Source organism: Neopsephotus bourkii, unplaced genomic scaffold (assembly GCF_033783945.1).
Source record: "Neopsephotus bourkii isolate Nb327-2 ecotype Australia unplaced genomic scaffold, CSIRO-AGI_Nbou_v1 NB_274, whole genome shotgun sequence".
Taxonomy (NCBI): Eukaryota; Metazoa; Chordata; class Aves; order Psittaciformes; family Psittacidae; genus Neopsephotus; species Neopsephotus bourkii.
In genome coordinates, this window is record NW_026900783.1 from 602,937 (window position 1) to 623,157 (window position 20,221).

Genomic DNA, 20,221 nt, shown 5'->3' on the forward strand with positions numbered 1-20,221 from the left:
CACAGTGTAGTAGGCTGAAACATTGAATGGTCCAAAGCAAGAGATAACATAGCAATCAGCATTTTGGAGGCAGTTCGAAACTGGATGAAGCATGCTCTTCTCTGAATATTTAGGCAACATGAGCCTTGTGAAGGCTGTGCAGTTCTCTTGCATATCTATGAGAATATAGTCTGTCATAGAATCATAGAATCATAGAATAGTTAGGGTAGGAAAGGACCTTAAGATCATCAAGTTCCAACCCCCCTGCCATGGGCAGGGACACCTCGCTCTAAACCATCTCACCCAAGGCCTTGTCCAACCTGGCCTTGAACACTGCCAGGGATGGAGCATTCACAACCTCCCTGGGCAACCCATTCCAGTGCCTCACCACCCTAACAGGAAAGAATTTGCTCCTTATATCCAATCTAAACTTCCCCTGTTTAAGTTTTAACCCATTACCCCTTGTCCTACCACTACAGTCCCTAATGAAGAGTCCATCCCCAGCATTCCTGTATGCCCCCTTCACATGGAAGGCTGTTCTGAGGTCTCCACACAGGTTCTCTTCTCCAGGCTGAACAGCCCCAGCTTTCTCAGCCTGTCTTCATATCCGTGCTAAAGCAGAGTACGGTGGTACTTCCATAGCTGGGAGGTCTCTGTCACCCAGTCACATCTCACAAACACAGTATTTGTGGCATAAATCTGTTGCTTTAAGCAGCAGTGAGTAACATGGGTTGTTTTCCTTAAGGTTTTCAAGAAGAATCTCGGGGTGGTATTATTAGTTCACAATAAATACCAGAGTTGACCAGAAAACCTATTTCTGTAGTGAAGGTTGCTGTTTGTATTTAGGTGACATTAAAGAAAGACAAATCCTCATGGAATAATTTAGTGAAGCCATGAGAATCAAATAAATTCCATGCCCTTGGCTGCCTGATCTAATGATTTTCTCCTAAGACGCAGCAGCCCCGCTGCAGAGATTCCTGTGCTCAGGGTAAGTAGCACAGTTTTTGGAGGAGGCGGGGAAGCCGCTGACCTAAATCCATGTTTATCTGAGAACTATTACATTACAAGGAGGCTTTTAAATAACAGCGATTTTAATCTTAGCCGTCTGCATCAGTAGGGGTTTGAAGATCTTTAAGGTTACAGGGCCCAGTAAATTAGGATGGGCTTTTCTTGCATTATTCTGTGTTTGTTACACAGTTTCTTAAATAATGTTGCAATATATCATTGGTTTGGATGTTCATGTATTAGTAATGTGAATTGAGCATGAATGGCTTGAACCTGCCCGAGAGGAAGCTGAGCTGAGCTCTTAGGCAGAAGCTCTTCCCTGTGAGGGTGCTGAGGCGCTGGCACAGGGTGCCCAGAGAAGCTGTGGCTGCCCCATCCCTGGCAGTGCTCAAGGCCAGGTTGGACACAGGGGCTTGGAGCAAGCTGCTCCAGTGGAAGGGGTCCCTGCCTGTGGCAGGGGTTGGAGCTGGAGGAGCTTTAGGGTCCATTCCAACACAAAAGATTCCTTGGAAATCTGTGGTTTTGTTAAGTGTTTTATATGAATATTTCAAAGGAGATGGTTTTCTGTCTGTAAAGGTTCAGATTTCGTTAAGGCTCAGAAGCAGCAGGTACAGAAACATGCTTTTCTTTACTGATGAGAGGCTGTCAGTGATTCTCCTATGCTACGAACAGTGATTTCTATTTTTCCCGATGTTATTACATTTGTAAGCGGTATCTCCACTGCGCCACGGAGCCTGCAGATGTGCTGCCTGGTGTGTATTCTGCATTTCTTCCACTTGAACTCGCTTGTCGCTGCGTGCCAGCTGCTGTCTCTGGTATGAGCAGTACCCTTCTGTAACCTACCTTTCCCTGGAGGGCCCCGCGGCTGCTGGCTTGTGCTTTGGAGAAGCAGGGGAGGCTGGAAAGGAGGGGACAGAGCAGTGATGGGAGCATTCACAAAGGCCTTGTTCCTTCTGCTAAATGGCAGTACAAACCAATGAGACTGTCAGCTGTGCGTTCTGTCATAGCCCAGCTTCTTCCCTGAGCAGGAAGAGCTGTTTGTCACACAGGGCAGGGCTGTAGATGCTGTTATCTGTGAAGATGAAAGTCAAATCAAATGATAACTGCAGCAAACTGTGCTGCCTGCCAAGAATTTTCCACGCACCAAGGATGAAGATGGGAAGATCTTAAGGGCAGGTTGGACAGGGCTTGGAGCAAGCTGCTCTAGTGGAAGGTGTCCCTGCCTATGGCAGGGGTTGGAGCTGGAGGGGCTTTAAGGACCCTTCCACCACAAACCAGTCTGTTACCTTGAAGAGTGAATTGAGTGGGAAGGAGCAGAGCACTGTGTGAGGCAGAAACTGATTCTCACAGTTGCCCATGTATGGAGAAGAAGTTTATTTTTGCCATGTCACTTCAAGGAGGAAAAAGGAAAATAGTGCAGCCATCAGCCCTTATTTAAGGAACACTTTCTGTTGACTTGCATGAGAAATCATGAACTTGGGGAGCATTTTCACTCTATAGTGGTAGGAGTTTACTTGTACTTTTACTTTGCACTGGAAACACAGAGAACTGCACAAAGATACCAGGAATCACAACCCTCATTTGGGCATAAGTACAGCACACTGTATAGCATGTGTTTTACTACTCAGCTTTATTTCCAGTTAATTGGAACTGTTGGAACAAGTCCAGAGGAGGCCATGAGGATGCTCAGGGGACTGGAGCACCTCCCATATGAAGACAGGCTGAGAAAGTTGGGGCTGTGCAGCCTGGAGAAGAGAAGGCTGAGTGGAGACCTCAGAGCAGCCTTCCAGTATCTGAAGGGGGCCTATAGGGATGCTGGCGAGGGACTCTTCATTAGGGACTGTAGTGATAGGACAAGGGGTAATGGGTTAAAACTTAAACAGGGGAAGTTTAGATTGGATATAAGGAGGAAATTCTTTCCTGTTAAGGTGGTGAGGCACTGGAATGGGTTGCCCAGGGAGGTTGTGAATGCTCCATCCCTGGCAGTGTTCAAGGCCAGGTTGGATGAAGCCTTGGGTGCCATGGTTTAGTGTGAGGTGTCCCTGCCCATGGCAGGGGGGTTGGAACTGGATGATCTCAAGGTCCTTTCCAACCCTAACTGTTCTATGATTCTATGATTCTAACTACTAAGTGGTTAAGTTCTTGCCGATCAGAGCCTAAGGCTGTTCTTGTGGACAGTTGGGATGCTCAGATGATGATAATGGTTTTCCAGAGGGGGGGGGGGGGCAAGGAAAGTTTAATAGCATTCCAGTAATGAAATATATATTATCATTCAGGGGAAACAAATTAGAAGCCATCCAGTGTTAGGCAGAATTTACAGAGGAAGAATTATCTCTGTGCTTCTTGATGCATAAAAGCCTCAGCCTTAAGCTTTCTGCCTGAAGTGCACAGCTTTGGGGCAAGTTAATTATAGAAGGCACGTAGATTTCTCTGAGTTTGGCTGTGTATTTTTGAATCACAGTTGAGAATGTAAATGATTTTTCTAATTAAGAGAGTTTTAAGGTTTCAAGTCTTCACTTAGATGCTCGGTGTCCAGAGTCATAGCATCAAAGCTGGTAGAGGCCAATGCTTTTGTGCTCCTGTTCACAAGGAAGCTACACAAGACCTAACTGACCGATAAATACCAATTTGCAGCACTTCTACCATCCTTTGAGGATGTATTTTGGGTGGAAATAAACACCAGGAGTGCTCTGTGTTTCTTGTCTATGAGGCCAGGAGTAATTGTATAGTTACCTCTACCCATGGAGTAACCATAAGCAAGGACCAGCAGCACAAAAGGATTTCTCTGTACCAGCTATTTTGAATCACTAGGAAAATAGGTCTGGATGAGCACTGCTTATTTTGGTAGCACCTTAAACACGCTTAGGTCCTCATGTTAAACGTGTTTCTGGATGTGTTTCATTGGTTTGATGCTACCATCCTGCTTTTAGTACCATCTAGCAGAGTAATGGAAACACCACCACAGTGTTTATTCTGAAGATAAATTCCCTTTCCCCTACCCCAGCTAGTCCTCGAACAGGATTGCTGTACCTCTGCTGAGAGCAGATGTGCAACACCAGCTTCCTCAGCAGGGTACTCCGCATGGAAGTGAAAGGCTCTTGTTCAGTGCTGTCAGATAACAAGCTACTGCTTCAGTTACTCCTTGGGTACAGAAAAAGAAAGGGATGTCTGACTTATCTCTGTATGCAATACACATACACATACAGGAATGTAGTGATTTTAATAGGAGAAAAAAAAGGTAATCTTAAGGTGTTAGAGCAGCTTCTGACCATCATTACAGCAACTGTTCCTCAGCCAAATCAAAAGCGTGCTTGGTGGTGGAAACAGAAAACCTGGAAACCTTCACTTTTGTTTTGAGCTGTTCCCTCTATTAGAAGAGCAAACATGCCTGGAACTGGCAGCTGGTTTCTGAGAGCGCTGCTGCTGCTTCACAAGGCTGGAGGTTTGCCTGGGGAGGTGGATCAGGACCTGAAGGCTTACAGGGGGTGTTTGGGAAGGAGGAGGGTCCAGACTGGGAAGAACAGAGGGGAGGGAAGAGGTAAGAGCAGTTAGGTCAGTGGGGCAATAGGTGCAAGACCTGCTCCTGAAGAGGAGGGGGAGAAGAACCCAAGAACCCACTCCTGTCCTCTCTGGGAGCGGGTCTCGACAATAGGGAACACTGTCAGCAGTAATATTTGTTTCCATTTTTGTTTTATTAATCTCCTTTTGATGTTCTTTTAACATGTTTCTCACTGTTTTGCTTTCACTCCATGTACTGGACATTTCATCATCCTTCTTTATGGTACTTCTATGTAGGTTAGGTTCCAAAGTGTGGCCTGAACCCCAAGAACAAGGGAGATGATGAACTGGTTTGTTGGGGTACTACAGGCTTTTTCTCTTCTTTTATTAACTTACTTTTGTCAAATTCTCACTGTTGATCTCCAAGTTAAGGCTCAATCCGGTATCTCATTGGGACTGAGCAGAACAGCCTTGCATGAGAGCACGTTATACATCTGCATTAACCCCAGAGTCACCCGCCTTGGCTGCAGTGGTGACTGTGGAGAAGAGCCCACGCTCCCAGCTATCGTTTGAAGGGCTTATAAATGATCTTTTATAGCTCATCAGGAGCACGGCTTTGCAATATGAATGTCACTGCCTCAAGGAATGAACATGAATCCATCAATTTGCAGGGCTGTAAAAGTGAGGTGATGATGATGAATGGGGGGTGATATTGGCACAGGGAAAGGACACCTCCAGCGGCGTAGCTGTCGAGAGTTCATGCGGCTGTGTGTCTGTTATCAGTGCAACCATCAGAGACCATCTTCCATGGTAGGTTTTTACCCCAGGTCTCTGTATCTTTGATTTCAGAATCATTTATCTGCAGTGATGTTCAGCTGTTGTGTAATTTGCAGGTGATACCTAGTATTATTTTTAAGTGTATAGAAATCTACAGCTTGATTTTTCAGCTTAACTGGTGATGAAAAGAAAAACTTGTGCAAAGCTTTATCCTATTTTCTAAGCTTAATGTATTTGTTTTCTTTAAAGCTTACTGCCTATGTCATGCAGCTTATGCTAAAGAGTGTCTGTATCCTTTAGTAATCAGTATGTATAGGAACAAAGATAGGTAACAGTGCAGGATGTTTCTAGACCCAAATCTTATGTATTATTTTCTTAGTGTCTTGCCTACTCCTAGCTATGTATTTCTTGGTCCCATTGCAAGGGGACTTTACTAGTAGGGTGAAAAGCTTAGGGTGAATAGCTATACTTGCATATGTGTGTTAGTTAATTCAAGACTGTTTTAAAGCCAATTAGATAACACAAGAAAATACTCAACATGTTTAATTCCAGTGCACTGGAGGTACATTGTAATCTATGGAGAAAGGATGAGTGATTTAAGTCAGTTTGAATATAGCCCAGGCTGGGTCACTGGCTAAACTGGGCTTGTCAATCCAATTCATTCCAAAAGGGATGGGTTATTCCACTGGTAAAGACTTCACTACATGGTGAGTGCCAGTTGTACAACAGAGCGGGGAGAAGGGAAACAAGGTCCTGTGTGTATAGAGTGAAATGTCTTTGTAGGAGAAGATCTGTGATACATGGAAGACAGCTTTGAGAGCCCAAGGACTACAGAAGCAAGCACTGTTTGCTCCTCCCTGGCAAAGCTTAATGAGGAATCTCAGTATATTTATACCTGGGGGGGATTAGTTTTCCTTTCCTAGTGATGTTTACATACATATAGAAGAAGTCGAAGAAGTCAAGCTATAATCCGGGGTCAGCTAGAGAAAAGACAGATGTTTTTCCTTAGTGACAAATGCATTGGATCTTTCTAATTGAGGCGTTGTGACAAATATCCAGGTTCTTGCTCCTTTTCCTTACGTTAATTCTATATTTCGCAGCCCAGAAAGCCAACCGTATCCTGGGCTGCATCAAAAGGAGCGTGACCAGCAGGTCGAAGGAGGTGATCCTGCCCCTCTACTTTGCTCTTCTGAGACCTCACATGGAGCATTGTGTGCAGTTCTGGTGTCCTCAACATGAAAAGGACATGGAACTGTTGGAACAAGTCCAGAGGAGGGACATGAGAATGATCAGGGGCTGGAGCACCTCCTGTATGGAGTTAGTCTGAGAAAGTTGGGGCTGTTCAGCCTGGAGAAGAGAAGGCTGCGTGGAGACCTCAGAGCAGCCTTCCAGTATTTGAAGGGGGCATATAGGGATGCTGGGGAGGGACTCTTCATTAGGGACTGTAGTGGTAGGACAAGGGGTAATGGGTTAAAACTGAAACAGGGGAAGTTTAGATTGGATATAAGGAGGAAGTTTTTCACTGTGAGGGTGGTGAGGCACTGGAATGGGTTGCCCAGGGAGGTTGTGAATGCTCCATCCCTGGCAGTGTTCAAGGCCAGGTTGGACAGAGCCTTGGGTGCCATAGTTTAGTGTGAGGTGTCCCTGCCCATGGCAGGGGGTTGGAACTTGATGGTCTTAAGGTCCCTTCCAACCCTAACTATTCTATGGTTCTATAAATACAAAAATGAAAAAAAAAAAAAAATCTGTTTTAGGAAGCTGCCCAAACAAATTATCCTTTATATACAGAACTAAAAAAAACCTCACCTGTGCCTCCTTATTATCAGGAAAGCTTTTCACTTGCTGCCTGTACAGAGATCATCTGTTGGTTTGGTGTTTTCTTATAACAGAATCCCAGTATCCCAGCCTGGTTTGTGTTGGAAAGGGCCTTAAAGCTCACCCAGCTCCAACCCCTGCCACAGGCAGGGACCCCTTCCACTGGAGCAGCTTGCTCCAAGCCCCTGTGTCCAACCTGGCCTTGAACACTGCCAGGGATGGAGCACCCACAGCTTCTCTGGGCACCCTGTGCCAGCGCCTCAGCACCCTGACAGGGAAGAGCTTCTTCCTAATAGCAGGATCACTTGAGTAGAATCATCCAAGTGACTCATTTAATCCCCTTTAGAGTTGTTTTTGGTGGTGAATTACCCTCATGATCAGTGTTTTACTGCCAGAGGCAGTTTTACAGGAGGAGGTAGGAGTCCTTGCTGCGTTTAACCTCCCCCGACTGCTGCAGAGCACAGGGTGTTAGGGAGCTTGTTACTAATGCAGTGTTCCTATCTGGTGGATTTTCCAGCCTGCATCAGCTTTTTCCTATTGGGGTTAAATTTGTTGTTCCTCTTGTATGATACTAATTCTTCTTTTTCAGTCTTGAGCAAAGGAAAATCTTCTCCCCCCCTGCCAAGAAGTCTTAATCCTCTGCTGTGTATGAAAAGTTGCAGATAGCTTTTTCAGGAGGGATTTGATTTTCTCGGTGCAGAAGAAGGGCATGTGTTAACACTGTCAGCTGAAAGTTGATGCTGATGCTGGAGCTTTGCCTGGGGTGGCAGTCTCTGCCCTCCTGCAGCCCTTATCGGGATGTGTGCGGAGTCCCAGGGATGCAGGCACTCAGCATCCCAGGGATGCTGCCCATGTGGTCAGGCTTGAGTACCTGCATGCACAGGATTCAACATGGGCTCTGAGAGCTGCCTGCACAAACTACACTGTGGGCTTGGATTTTTACCTTTCTAGTAATTCAGAGTCTTGATAGTTTAACAGTAAATGCAGTTGCTATTTATTTCTTGAGCCTCGAGGCTGTAAAGAGCTTTACTATCCCTTGAAATTTGCATTGTTAACGATCTGCTTTTGAGATAAATGGCTTATTAGCAGGCCTAGAATTTAATAATGGATGAGAAAATTGGGTACTTGTTTTGAATTGAAGCTGCTGCTGTTAATTCATAAATTAATAACTATATAAATGTAGTTGTATCAAGTAAATATATCTGCTAACTTAGTGAATGTCACAGGCAAAGAGAAACGCCCAACGCTGGTGGCAGATGCTGCAATATGTATGTAATACAGGGCCTGCTGTTGCTTTAGTTCTTAGTGTAGGGGAGCTGGGAGAGCAGAAAGCTGACATCTGTCCTGAGACAGCGATGCCTTTCAGATAAATAATTGGAGTATCAGGCTTTCAATGAATGCTCAGCAAGCAACTAATACAAAACCAGATGTTACCCTCGAATCTCTGCGCGTGTTTCCGCACGCTGTTATTACAATACACCAGCCACAAGGCAGGTGTTACATGAAATCATCTGGGGCGTAAGTTCAGCATCTGGCAGGGCTTGCTTCATTAGGTTTCTAATTGTTTCTTACGCATTTAATTAGCTGAGTAGCCTGGCTGGTCAATGGGAAGTGCTTTTGGGTTAGAAGGTGTGGGGTGTCAGCAGTAGCATGCAGCCATCTGGTTCATTAACCTTTGATTTTTGCTGTTCTGCTGTGACTGATGTCTCGGGAGAGTACATACATAGATTGTATTAATGATGAGTAGAATGGGGTAACTTTTAGTAGTTAAAGTGTTAATGCTTCTACTTAAAAAATTATATATATATATATAGACACACACATGCACATTGAATCATAATTTGAGTTGGAAGGGACCTGAAAGTTCACCCAGTTCTGATGTATATATATAGACACACACACTCTTCCAAAGTGGAAGCTGCAGAGGGAAAAAAGCCTACAAAGAGTGTGGGTTTATGCCTGTTGTAAACTGCATGCTGTGTTAAAGATACTGCTTTCTGTGAGCCCTTGGGATGTTTGGAGTGAGCGTGGCCCCTGCTCACCTCCTGTGACGAGTGGCTTAGTTTGAACATCAAGGACTCCTGTTGCTTTAGCTTTAAGAATAATCCTCAAAGTGACACCGTGTTGCTCTCTTGTACTTTGAAGGACTCTGGTTCATGCGGTTGTCAGGGTTTGGATGCAGCTGCTTCAGCACAAGGAAGCTGGATCCAGGCACCACCACAGAGGGGTGTTTCCTGGGACAGACCATGGCTCGGTGGCAGTCACTCTTTGCTGTTGCCAGCTCAGAGTGTGGATGGTGTGTCCTTGCTGCTGACACAGGGGTCCATGCTGGACAAGTCAGAGGAAGGACGTAGGTCATAATAGGAGTTGAGAAGAGGGTTGAGTGTGGTGATAGAAAATACTCTGTGCTTAAAGAAAGGGGAAGGCCTGCGATGGGGGCCATAGGGAATGAGGTCTCTTAAGGAGTTAATTGAATCCCAGCCTGGTTTGAGTTGGAAGGGATGGGGCAGCCACAGCTTCTCTGGGCACCCTGTGCCAGCGCCTCAGCACCCTCATAGTGGATATACCTTCCTTTCTACATTAAACCTTCTTGATGTATCAGAAATGAGTTCTCAAACATCCAGATGTCATGTTCTTTTCTGCTGTCTGAATACGTAGACAGGGCATGCACTTGTTCTTTTGTGTTTTCCCTTCCTTCCCTTCTCTCCTCCAAAGCAAAATACTTTGCTGCTGAAACACAAGCATTTAATCTACCCATTATGCAGTATATAATTCTTCTGTATATATTTTTCCATCATATATAATTAGTTTTTCATTTTCAATAAGCTATTTAAAATATTCATGTAGCTCTATTGTAGGGGAGCATCTGTATGATGATATGTTTTCTGCAACTGAAGAATAAAAGGGCCACTGGGATGGAACAAAAGGCAACTTCTCAAGTTAATTGTAAGATTTTATTGGTGTTTCACTCCGCTGCTCAAGGGTTTCTCCTGCAAATCAATGTCAGGCTGCCTAATGTATGTATGAGCCCAGGCTGAAAGGCATCACAGATTGATTTGCTGACGGCGCACGGGGAAAGGTGACCCTAATTTGTGACTTCAGGCTCCAGCACGGGCCTGTTGGGAGAGAGGGATGCTGGCAACTTGCTGAAATGGAAATGCAAATGTCTGTGTTTGCTGGAAAGGTTCTCTGGATGAGTTTAGTAAAACGTAATTCAGTGGGGTTGTGGGTAGCAGTTGTTTAGTATTAAATAAGCTGATAATGAGATTTCAAACCAGTCAAGGTGTTTTCTGCCCCATGTTTGTTCCTGTAATATTCCATAGTGAAGTCCTGGCACTTTGCAGATGGCCAGTGTTGAATAGTTTGCTCAGTCCCCTGAAAACCTGAGTTTGATGAGTGTCTTTTTCCTTCTCCCTGTTGCTGTGTGAATGAACTCAGTCCTTTGGTGAGCTTGCAGGTAAGTTAGTAAGCAATGCAAAATAAAGCCTTGCTGCAGAGAACTTTCTTTATCTCAGATGAGGCCAAGAAGGATGGACAATGAATATTTATGCAGTGAGAAACGTGGATATGAAATGGGAATGTGAAATGGCTGTGGCAGAGAACTTCTGGGGGACAACGTGTACTTTTAGAATAATCCAGTGGGTTTTTTTTCTTTCATTTTCACTATAATAAAGTTTTGTGCTTAATCTCATGACATTCATTCCATGGCTTGATACCCACCTGGGTGTTGGGCAGCACTTCATGCTGGGGCTGGTATAAGCATCACTGGGGACCGTGGCCGTGGTGGAGTGTGTTGGGGCATGTGGGGTGTGTGGCTGTGGCACCAATCTCTTCCATTCTGTGTGCTGCTCCATGCTGGAGTGTTGGCTTCCTGCTGACTCAGCACCAGGGTCCTGCTACTGCTGCCCCCCCTCCATTGGCCGTGGATTAGAGCTCGTCCTCCGGACAGAGTGGCCCAGGGCGTTTCACTTTCAAGCTGTAACTCATTATCTGGATGCAGTTTGGTCTGTGCTCATTATCTGCCTCTAAACTTGCAAGTGTCTTTTAGGATTTAGCCTCTGATCTGGAATTTTTTGTGACTCGGGAAAGGGATCAACAGGGCAAATCGAGGTTAACAGTGAGAGCCCAGGCAATTTATCGACCTCTTCTGCCAAAAATGAGGTCTTTTCTTCCACACTGTCTTTGAATTAGATTGATGACACTTTGAACTATCCCAAAGCTGGGGTTAGTCAAATGTTCATCAAAACATTGATATCATTGTCTCCTGTGCTGGGGAGGGCTGGCTTCTCACTGATAATCAGCTTTTCTATATATAACATTGCGTGACTGGGTCATGATACTGCTAAGTGCAATACACAATACTTTATTAACTGTTTAACTGTGTGTGGTTCTGGTGTCCTCAACATAAAAAGGACATGGAACTGTTGGAACAAGTCCAGAAGAGGCCACAAGGATGATCAGGGGACTGGAGCACCTCCTGTATGAAGACAGACTGAGAAAGTTGGGGCTGTTCAGCCTGGAGAAGAGAAGGCTGCGTGGAGACCTCAGAGCAGCCTTCCAGTATCTGAAGGGGGGCTATAGGGATGCTGGGGGGGGGACTCTTCATTAGGGACTGTAGTGATAGGACAAGGGGTAATGGGTTAAAACTTGAACAGGGGAAGTTTAGGTTGGATCTAAGGAAGAAGCTCTTCCCTGTGAAGGTGCTGAGGCGCTGGCACAGGGTGCCCAGAGAAGCTGTGGCTGCCCCATCCCTGGCAGTGTTCAAGGCCAGGTTGGACACAGGGGCTTGGAGCAAGCTGCTCCAGTGGAAGGGGTCCCTGCCTGTGGCAGGGGTTGGAGCTGGCTGAGCTTTAAGGCCCCTTCCAACACGAACCAGGCTGGGATTCTGTGATTTTCAAACCTGTGTGAAATTCTCCGGTGAGAACAGGCTGGAGTGATGTCTGGGGGCTTGCAGGGGTCAGGAGATGTTGTGTGAGCGAGCAGAGGCATTACATGAGTCCCCTTGGGGAAGCATCTGAGGAGGAGCTGGGGGTTTCTCTGATTAACTCCTTTTCCAGGAAAAAATACTGAAACAATTAAATTCCAGTACTGGAAGCTATTGGAAAGGAGTGCAGAGAGTGACTTGTCCTATCAGACCAGGCTTTTTCCCATGACAGTGTAACATGCCTGATGGATCCCTGCAGAACCTGTACATGTCGCAGTGGGGTTTTGCCCCTGTCTCAAAGAGGTGATGTTTTCTCTGTTAGGAAAAGGAGGGATGTGATGAAATCAATGCTTTGAGAGCAGCTATTAATTAGAAGAGCTCTACCCTTAAGAGTGCAGGTGTGTGGCCTTCACAGCAGCCTGCTGGGTATGATGTATTGTGTCTGTTAACAGCTTGGCTTGCATGGGAAGTGCTGCATTAATGGCATTCAAAGCAATCTTGGCTAATTAAGGAACCATTGTGGAGGGGACAGCATGCAGACACAGAGCAGTTGCAAAGTCTGAAGCAGGAGCAAGCAGCTGCACTGAGTGAGCTGAAAATGTTGCCTTCATGGGATAACATAGGACCAGCCTGATGCTTCCCATGTCACGGAGCATCAAATACATCAGCCTGTGAGGCAGTGAACTGAGGTTTCCTCTGTGTTTTGGGGTGGTGAGGCTCTTACCTAGGGCATCAGGACTTTGGGCTGATTGAATCAGGAAGAGAGCAGTAAGAATGGCTGAGGTTTAGGAGTGATGTGTTCGGAGCAGCTGAAAGAATCACTGCTGTTAATGAGCCTATAGAAGAGATGAGTAAAGGAAAAATCCTGTCTTCAAGCTTAGGAAGCTCAAATGTCTTTCCAGGTGGGAGAGAAGGAGCTGACTTTAAACAGGAAAAATGAATGACATATAAGATAAAATGTGAAGGACTTGGAATATTGGAATATAGAGCTGAGGGAAGCTAAAGAACTGAAGATTTGGGTGCACACTTCAGACTAACATGTCAGGAATGGAGTAGGTAGAGTTGATTAAGCCCATGCTTAGGGAATGGCCTGGGTGGGTGGACAAGGACCTTTTGCAAAGAAGGTCCTTTTTGCCCCACCGAATTATTAAGCACTGTACAGCTGTATTGGTTATATTTAGAATTAATCCTCTCACAGTTGTGTAAGCACCTGTATAAAACATGACTTATTTCAATAATGACACTGAAATCATGGGGCTTTACCCTTAGCTTTAGGTAGGAGTTATTTCGACACCCTCCTTAATGATTAAAGCATCAGTTCGTGCCATAACAGGTATGAATCTTTTAAAAACATGTTATTAGGGGATTGTTTTGATTAAAGTCAGTATTTATGTCTTGGGGCGTGGTAATGGAAGGAACTACAGGAATTCTGTCTAATTTTTCCAGAATATTTAAACACTTTACATTGGGTAGGAAAGTTGTGAAATAGAGTCCTTCATGCCAGGTTGGACAGAGCCTTGGGTGCCATGGTTTAGTGTGAGGTGTCCCTGCCCATGGCAGGGGGGTTGGAACTGGATGATCTTAAGGTCCTTTCCAGCCCTGACTGTTCTATGATTGTATGCATTGACTTTGGAACTCCAGCTCCTGGTGATAGAGGTCTGGGCTTGATAGACACCCATAATGGTACTCATCACATCTGAAGACAGTGCTGCCTGGACAAATAGTGTTGGTCATTGCACCAGCAGGTGGAGGGGTATTTGAGTGATTATAATTCACTTGCTGGCTTCTTCCTGATTAATTATATTTCATTGATCCTGGTTGGTGTGGACTGGCTTGCCCTCACTCAGTGTAAATTAATACCGGTGTCGGTGCTTGTCAGGGGTGGTGGATTACGACTACTTCAGAAATACATCTGTGAGACTGTTTTTACCTCAAAAGCTGCTCAGAACTGCAAAGCCCATCAAAAGAGTGCTTTTAAAGGTGTTTGAGAGTGAATGTACACCAGTGACAGAGAATCTGTTCATCATCCTGTTTTATTGCAGCGTGCAAATGCAGTTTTGAATTTGAAAGCCATTTCCATGCCCATCTCTTCCTGAAGTTGTTTCTTCTCTGGTTTTGGGTGCTTTTTCCCAAATTTGATTTTTTTGTGATATGAAAACTGCCAATTCCAAGTCTGATCTGTGTGTTTTCAGATACGATGTCCCAAAATCTTCACATCCTTTTGTATTACTTCATTGACAGCAGCTCAGCGCAACATGGAAAAGGAATTCCTCCCTTTGTTCCCTGTTATTTGCATGGGGCTGCAGATAAGCCATATATGTAATGCATATGCAGGAAAAGTATAGCTTCCCAAAATTAAGGCTGCAGTCACAGTTTATGATATTCCTGGTTTAAAACCAACTAAATCAATCCTCTCTTTAACAGCATTTATCACAGAGCGTATCTTCATAACTGCTTTGAATCTCATCCTGGTGAGCAATAGTCTTGGGTGCATTTGTGGGATGAGGTTGAAATATTCCCCACCAGTTTTAATGCGGCAAATGTCACTTTGTAACGGTGACACGTCAACCCCACTGTCAACACTGTCATTTAATCCTTTTCGGAGCTGACCTGCTGATGCTGTGCTTAATCTGCTGGTGACAACCAGTGATTTATATTCACTGGAGAGCCCAGCGTTGCTAATTGAAATGGGTTTGAACTAGGCTGAGCCATGCTAGACTGGGTTCTGAGGCTTGCTCATGATCCTGAGGAAGACAGATAGGGACGGGTAAACAGGGGCAGTGGTACTGAGAAATCCGTGTTACAAAAATGGTGATTTTTGTCTGTGTGCAGGTGCGTGTCTCTGAACATCACCTTTTTGAACAGGTAACATTTCCTTTATAGCATCCCAACCTGGTTTGTGTTGAAGGGACCTTAAAGCTCCTCCAGTTCCAACCGTGGCAGGGACCCCTTCCACTGGAGCAGCTTGCTCCAAGCGCCTGTGTCCAACCTGGCCTTGAACACTGCCAGGGATGGAGCAGCCACAGCTTCTCTGGACACCCTGTGCCAACGCCTCAGCACCCTCACAGGGAAGAGCTTCTGCCTAAGAGCTCAGCTCAGTCTCCCCTCGGGCAGGTTCAAGCCATTCCCCTTGGCTCCAGGTTTCCTGTAGCCTCCTTAGGCACTGGAGCTGCTCTGAGGTCTCCTCAGGGCTGCTCCATCCAGTCTCCCCCAGCCTGTGTTTGTGCTGGGATTGCCCTGACCTAGCGGCAGGACCTTGCCGTTGACCTTGTTGAACTCCATGAGGTTCACTTGGTCCCACCTCTCCAGTGTGTCCCTCTGGATCCCATCCCTTCCCTCCAGCGTGTTGACCGCACCACCCAGGTCGGTGTCGTTGGGAACTTCCTGCGGGTGCTCGATCCCAGTGCCCATGTCACCAACAAAGGTGTTAAATAGTTCACGAACGTGGGTTCCATGCAGACTTCTAGTGTCCTCACATGGAAAACTGGCCTTTGGCACCTCAGAAATGGTCATTTCTCAGCCATGTGCTATAAGTGTTCCCCACGCACATGCTCTGTGCTGCGTGTGCACACTTCCCCCTACATGGACGTGAAGGCAAATGTCGTAATGTGTCCACCTCGATGACAGACAAAACAACTGCACGTAGGCAGTCTGTCAAGCTTGATTACTCTAAATGGAAGTTCATTTTATTCAGTTAATTGATGCTTTGCCTCACTTCGTCTCTTATGCGTGATTATTCTGATTTGTATTGTTTAATCTAATTTCCATCTCCTTTAAGTGCTCTTTCTTGCAGGTGTTTGTGTAGGATATACAAGGAATTGTTGTCAGATACAACTTTGTGAGCGGTTCAGTATTAGGCATGACTTTAGGATTAGATGTTTATCCCTTAGGTTCTCGTGCTCTTCCTGAAGAGGTCAGAAACAAGCTTGGCTTTATATGTACAAGGAAACCGCAACAATGAATGTGCTGCTGACGGTCACATTAAAACTACGTTTTGATGCTGAAATGTGACTTTTCATCACTGGGTGTTTTCTAATGTAACTCTGAGGAACGTGCCGATGAATTCCAAGGAATATTTCCCAAGCAGAGAAGTTCCTTGCTGCGTGCTGGGCTGTATGGGTACATACTCAAACTTCCCAACAAATATCTCCATTCCTTTTCTTTTTTACCTCTGCCTTTTAGGACATGCTAAGTCAGAATTACAGGGATTCGGGAAAAGACTAGGGGAAGATACTGGATATATTCATTTTTTGTAAAGCTCCTAAATTTTAAAGCAGGTCAAAACATGGGACTTTTAGCAAACCTCTGGGCATTTGATCTGGGGCTTGGTGTGTGATTCCAGATAACGAATCATCATTGCCCCATCCCTGGCAGTGTTCAAGGCCAGGCTGGACACAGGGGCTTGGAGCAAGCTGCTCCAGTGGAAGGGGTCCCTGCCTGTGGCAGGGGTTGGAGCTGGATGAGATTTAGGGTCCCTTCCAACCCAGACCATTGAAGGATTCTGTGACTGAGTGGTTAATGAAAACAAGAGGAATATGGAAAAACTCTTTCGAAGTGATTTCCCATGGGGTGGTGGGTTGTGCTGGCCCGCTGAGCTGCCCACAGGAGCCTGAGGTCCTGCTGCCACACAGGCTTTGATGCCCACCAGCTGAGATGTGGATGGTGGTGGTGAGCCCTTATCATCAGAGGGCTTTGCTGGGGCTCAGTGCTACCCTCTGCTGTTTATTCAAGTTATCTCAAAGTGATGGATCTTGAATTCATCTTCATGCAAGTTCCTGCTTTCCCCCTGTTCCTTCAGAATGGGAAGGAGTGTTTCTTTTCCCAGTTATTTTGTAAAGACATAGTTCAGATGAATAATTTCGTTTGAAAAGCTTCAGTAACACTGTCTTACCCCACCTCATGCCATGACATAATGGTGCAATGAGTCCCAATCAGTACCCAAGTCATGCAAGAGCTACTCCAGTTTAACTCAGTGCTGCCTGGCATGCTGCCGTGGGTTGGCAGGGATGGGGTGGGAATGCCAGAGCCTCATCAAAGAGCAAGTGAGATGCTGGCCTGACCAGAGCGATGTTCCCAGTGCCCAGGGTCCCCATTCAGGGGGAATGCTGCTGTGCTGGGTTCTCTGCTCTGGGTAGGGACCATCCACGGGAACACAGGCACTTGGGCTTGAGACTCCAGCAGGACCAACTGTGTTTGGGGAGTGATGGGTGAAAGCAGGAAGAGCCAAAGGAGAAAAGTCAGAGCAAGGAGATGGGGTGGCTTTCGCCCCTTCCATTTTCTTAGTTTATTTTTATATATTTTATATTTGGACACTAAAACTGTGGGGCAGGCCTGAGCTGCATCATACCAACACCTAGGGGAGAAAAACCCCAAACGTCTCTCCACTGTCCTCTGTATTAGATGGGGTGTTTTGTTGGTTTGTATTTATTGTTTAGGAGGATGCAGGGAATGGGTATTTATTGAACCAGCTCTGAAGCAGCTTATGCCTTAGGCTCCACAGGAAAACATCAGGCAGCTGTAGCAATGCCAACATAGCATGGCAAAGGGTTTAGTGTATTTCCTTAAATCCCAGGTTTTCTTCTTGAGCTGTCAGATCAGGTGAGGACCCAGTTCTGCAGCCAAAATAGGCATTAAGCGTGTGTAGTAATCCAGTAATCCCTGAAAATAAAGCTGATTTGGGAAGCTGGACCATTCCCTGTGGCATCTCCATGGGCTGTGCGAGAAGCGGTGGCAGCGATCTCGATGATGGGAAGAGCTGTGCAGCATCTTCACGGCCTCCCCTGATTCCTGAGCTGATCTCCTTGGTCCACAATCAGATTTCAAGTGAATCCTTGGCAGGATTTGAGTGAACTGTGCAATTCTACAGTGATTATTTTGGGTCCGGCCGTGGCATCAAGTCCTCTGTTGGCCACAGAAGCATTTGTCTATAGCAATGCAGACTTCTAAAGCTGTGATAGTCACAGGAATCTGACACCTTTTCAAGGCTTCAGAGAATCAGAAATAGCCAGGAATCCTTCCCTACATGGACTTCACTTGTCCATAAAGTTAAACTTTAGGTGCCTGAGCCATTTGCCCACACATATCCAGGAAATACAGGCTGGAGGTAGTAGGATGTGAGTAGATAAAAGTGCATTGTATCCCCATAGGGTTATGAAAGCAGTTCCTATTTCTTTTCCCAAGCAGGGCAGGAGTTGCCTTCCAGCAAAGCAGTGTTAATAAGGACAGTGTCTGTCTGCACCTGGATCTTTTGCTTTCTGATTTTATCTACAAGAGGCATCTTTTGTAGTACACAGTTGTCCTTCCTTGTTCTGCAGTGCTTTGCTACCTGCCTGTTCCCTCTGGAGAGTTGTCGTTATTATGTGTTTTACCTTTCTTATTGTTGTTTCTAACGGACTATCGTGGAATTGTCATTTCTTGAGGATGGAAAATGCCACTGTGTCTATTGTAGGGTGGTGTTTCGGTTCAAAGAATTATGTCATTGTGGTCCTGTGTTCAAAGTACCTAACTACACACATATATATAAATGTATTTATATGGCAAAGCTTACAGTGGTTTTACATGGTTCACTTCTGGGTAAGGCACGTGCCAGTGGTGAAAAGGTGATGTGAAAAGCGTTGTTTGGAATGTTTTTCATGCATTTGTTATCCAGGGATTATTTCTGTGGGGTTATCACAGAATCCCAGCCTGGTTTGGGTTGGAAGGAACCTTAAAGCTCCTCCAGCTCCAACCCCTGTCACGGGCAGGGACCCCTTCCACTGGAGCAGCTTGCTCCAAGCCCCTGTGTCCAACCTGGCCTTGAGCACTGCCAGGGATGGGGCAGCCACAGCTTCTCTGGGCACCCTGTGCCAGCGCCTCAGCACCCTCGCAGGGAAGAGCTTCCTAACTAATTATCCCATGTTACATTGAAAGAAAGGATTTCCTAATGGTTCCAATTGTTATTCTAATGACTGCCAAGTTCCTAGGGTTTTTTTTGGTGTGTCTGTAGTTAGGCAGCACTATTTGATAGCCTGTGGAGACTGTAGCATTAAACATATTAAACTGAAGCACGGGGGAGCTTTGTGGTGCAGTATTCCGATGGTTATAATTTTAGCAATGGATGTAGAGCCACCATCTGGATGAGTTCTGCCATTTGCGAGATACAGAACGTGATGTTTGTGTGTTATGCCAAAGAAAGTATATTTAAATCGAGCAAGAAGAGCTATTGGCAGTCTCTTGTCATTAATATGTTCATTAGGGACTGGAGAAATGTACGGTGCATTAATAACAACATATATTTTTTTCTACAACAGCCTCTATTTAGAGGGACAAGAGTATTTCTAGACCAGCATATTGATCTACAGCTATTAATTGCCCTGAACTTCTTTATAGTCTTAAAAGCAGCAGCACATTCTCATCACACTTTGTCTCTAATCTTCTCTACATTATTTCTATATAAATAATATAAATTATCCTCCAGTCTCACAAAACCTGCAATTCTTTGTGTTTGGAAGGCTTTGCTGCAGTGTTTTATAGCTCTCAGACTCACAGTTGTGGTAAATATGTTCTCCCAAGGAGTGTACCTGTGAAGCATCCATCATCTGTCTGTCTGTAGGTCAAGGATAAGGAAACTCTGAAACGTGCTTGTTACAGGTGCTTTAAACTTCGTGGTTGTTGCTGGTCTGCTCAGTGGTCAAGGCTTTTCCCCTTTGTTTCACTCTCCCAGCACCTGAGATGCCAGCATTGTTGGTCCAAGTTACATGCTGTAGTAGGATTGGTCATGTAGAGCCAAGTCCCATAGACGCTTAAGGCAGGGTCTGGGATTTTGGGCTCCTTTCCCCTCCCTGCAGCCACACTGCTCCTGCTCCTGCTCTTTGCACCAGGTATAATCTATTAATTACAGCAGGAACTACCAAAAATACGTTAATTTTGCATTTATTCCCAAGGTTTACATTTATTCTCTGTGTTCTGGCTGGTGATACTCTAGGAGTTTTCTCCTTATCTATGGAAGCGACTTCCAGGCTCCTTGCCTCGGTGTCCTCATGTGTTTAATAGATGTAGAGTAGCTTTTTTGGCCCGATTTCTGCTGTTGTTTTTGAACTGAGCGTTGCCTTCCTGTTCCTGGATTTAAAACGTTCTTAATGAATTCTTAGCGCATGCAACTGGTATTTTCCTTTTCCTTCCACATCAAAACTGAAAGTTAAGAGATAAAGCAATGGGAGAGCGTAAACCAGGCTTTAACCCTTT

At 45.4% G+C, this 20,221-nt stretch overlaps 1 protein-coding gene across 1 annotated transcript in view; it reads left to right on the top strand.

Moving 5' to 3' along the window:
* PTPRE (protein tyrosine phosphatase receptor type E) overlaps positions 1-20,221 on the top strand; it is a 101,103-nt gene that overhangs the window by 43,313 nt on the left and 37,569 nt on the right. The gene's annotated exons all lie outside the window — the stretch shown is intronic.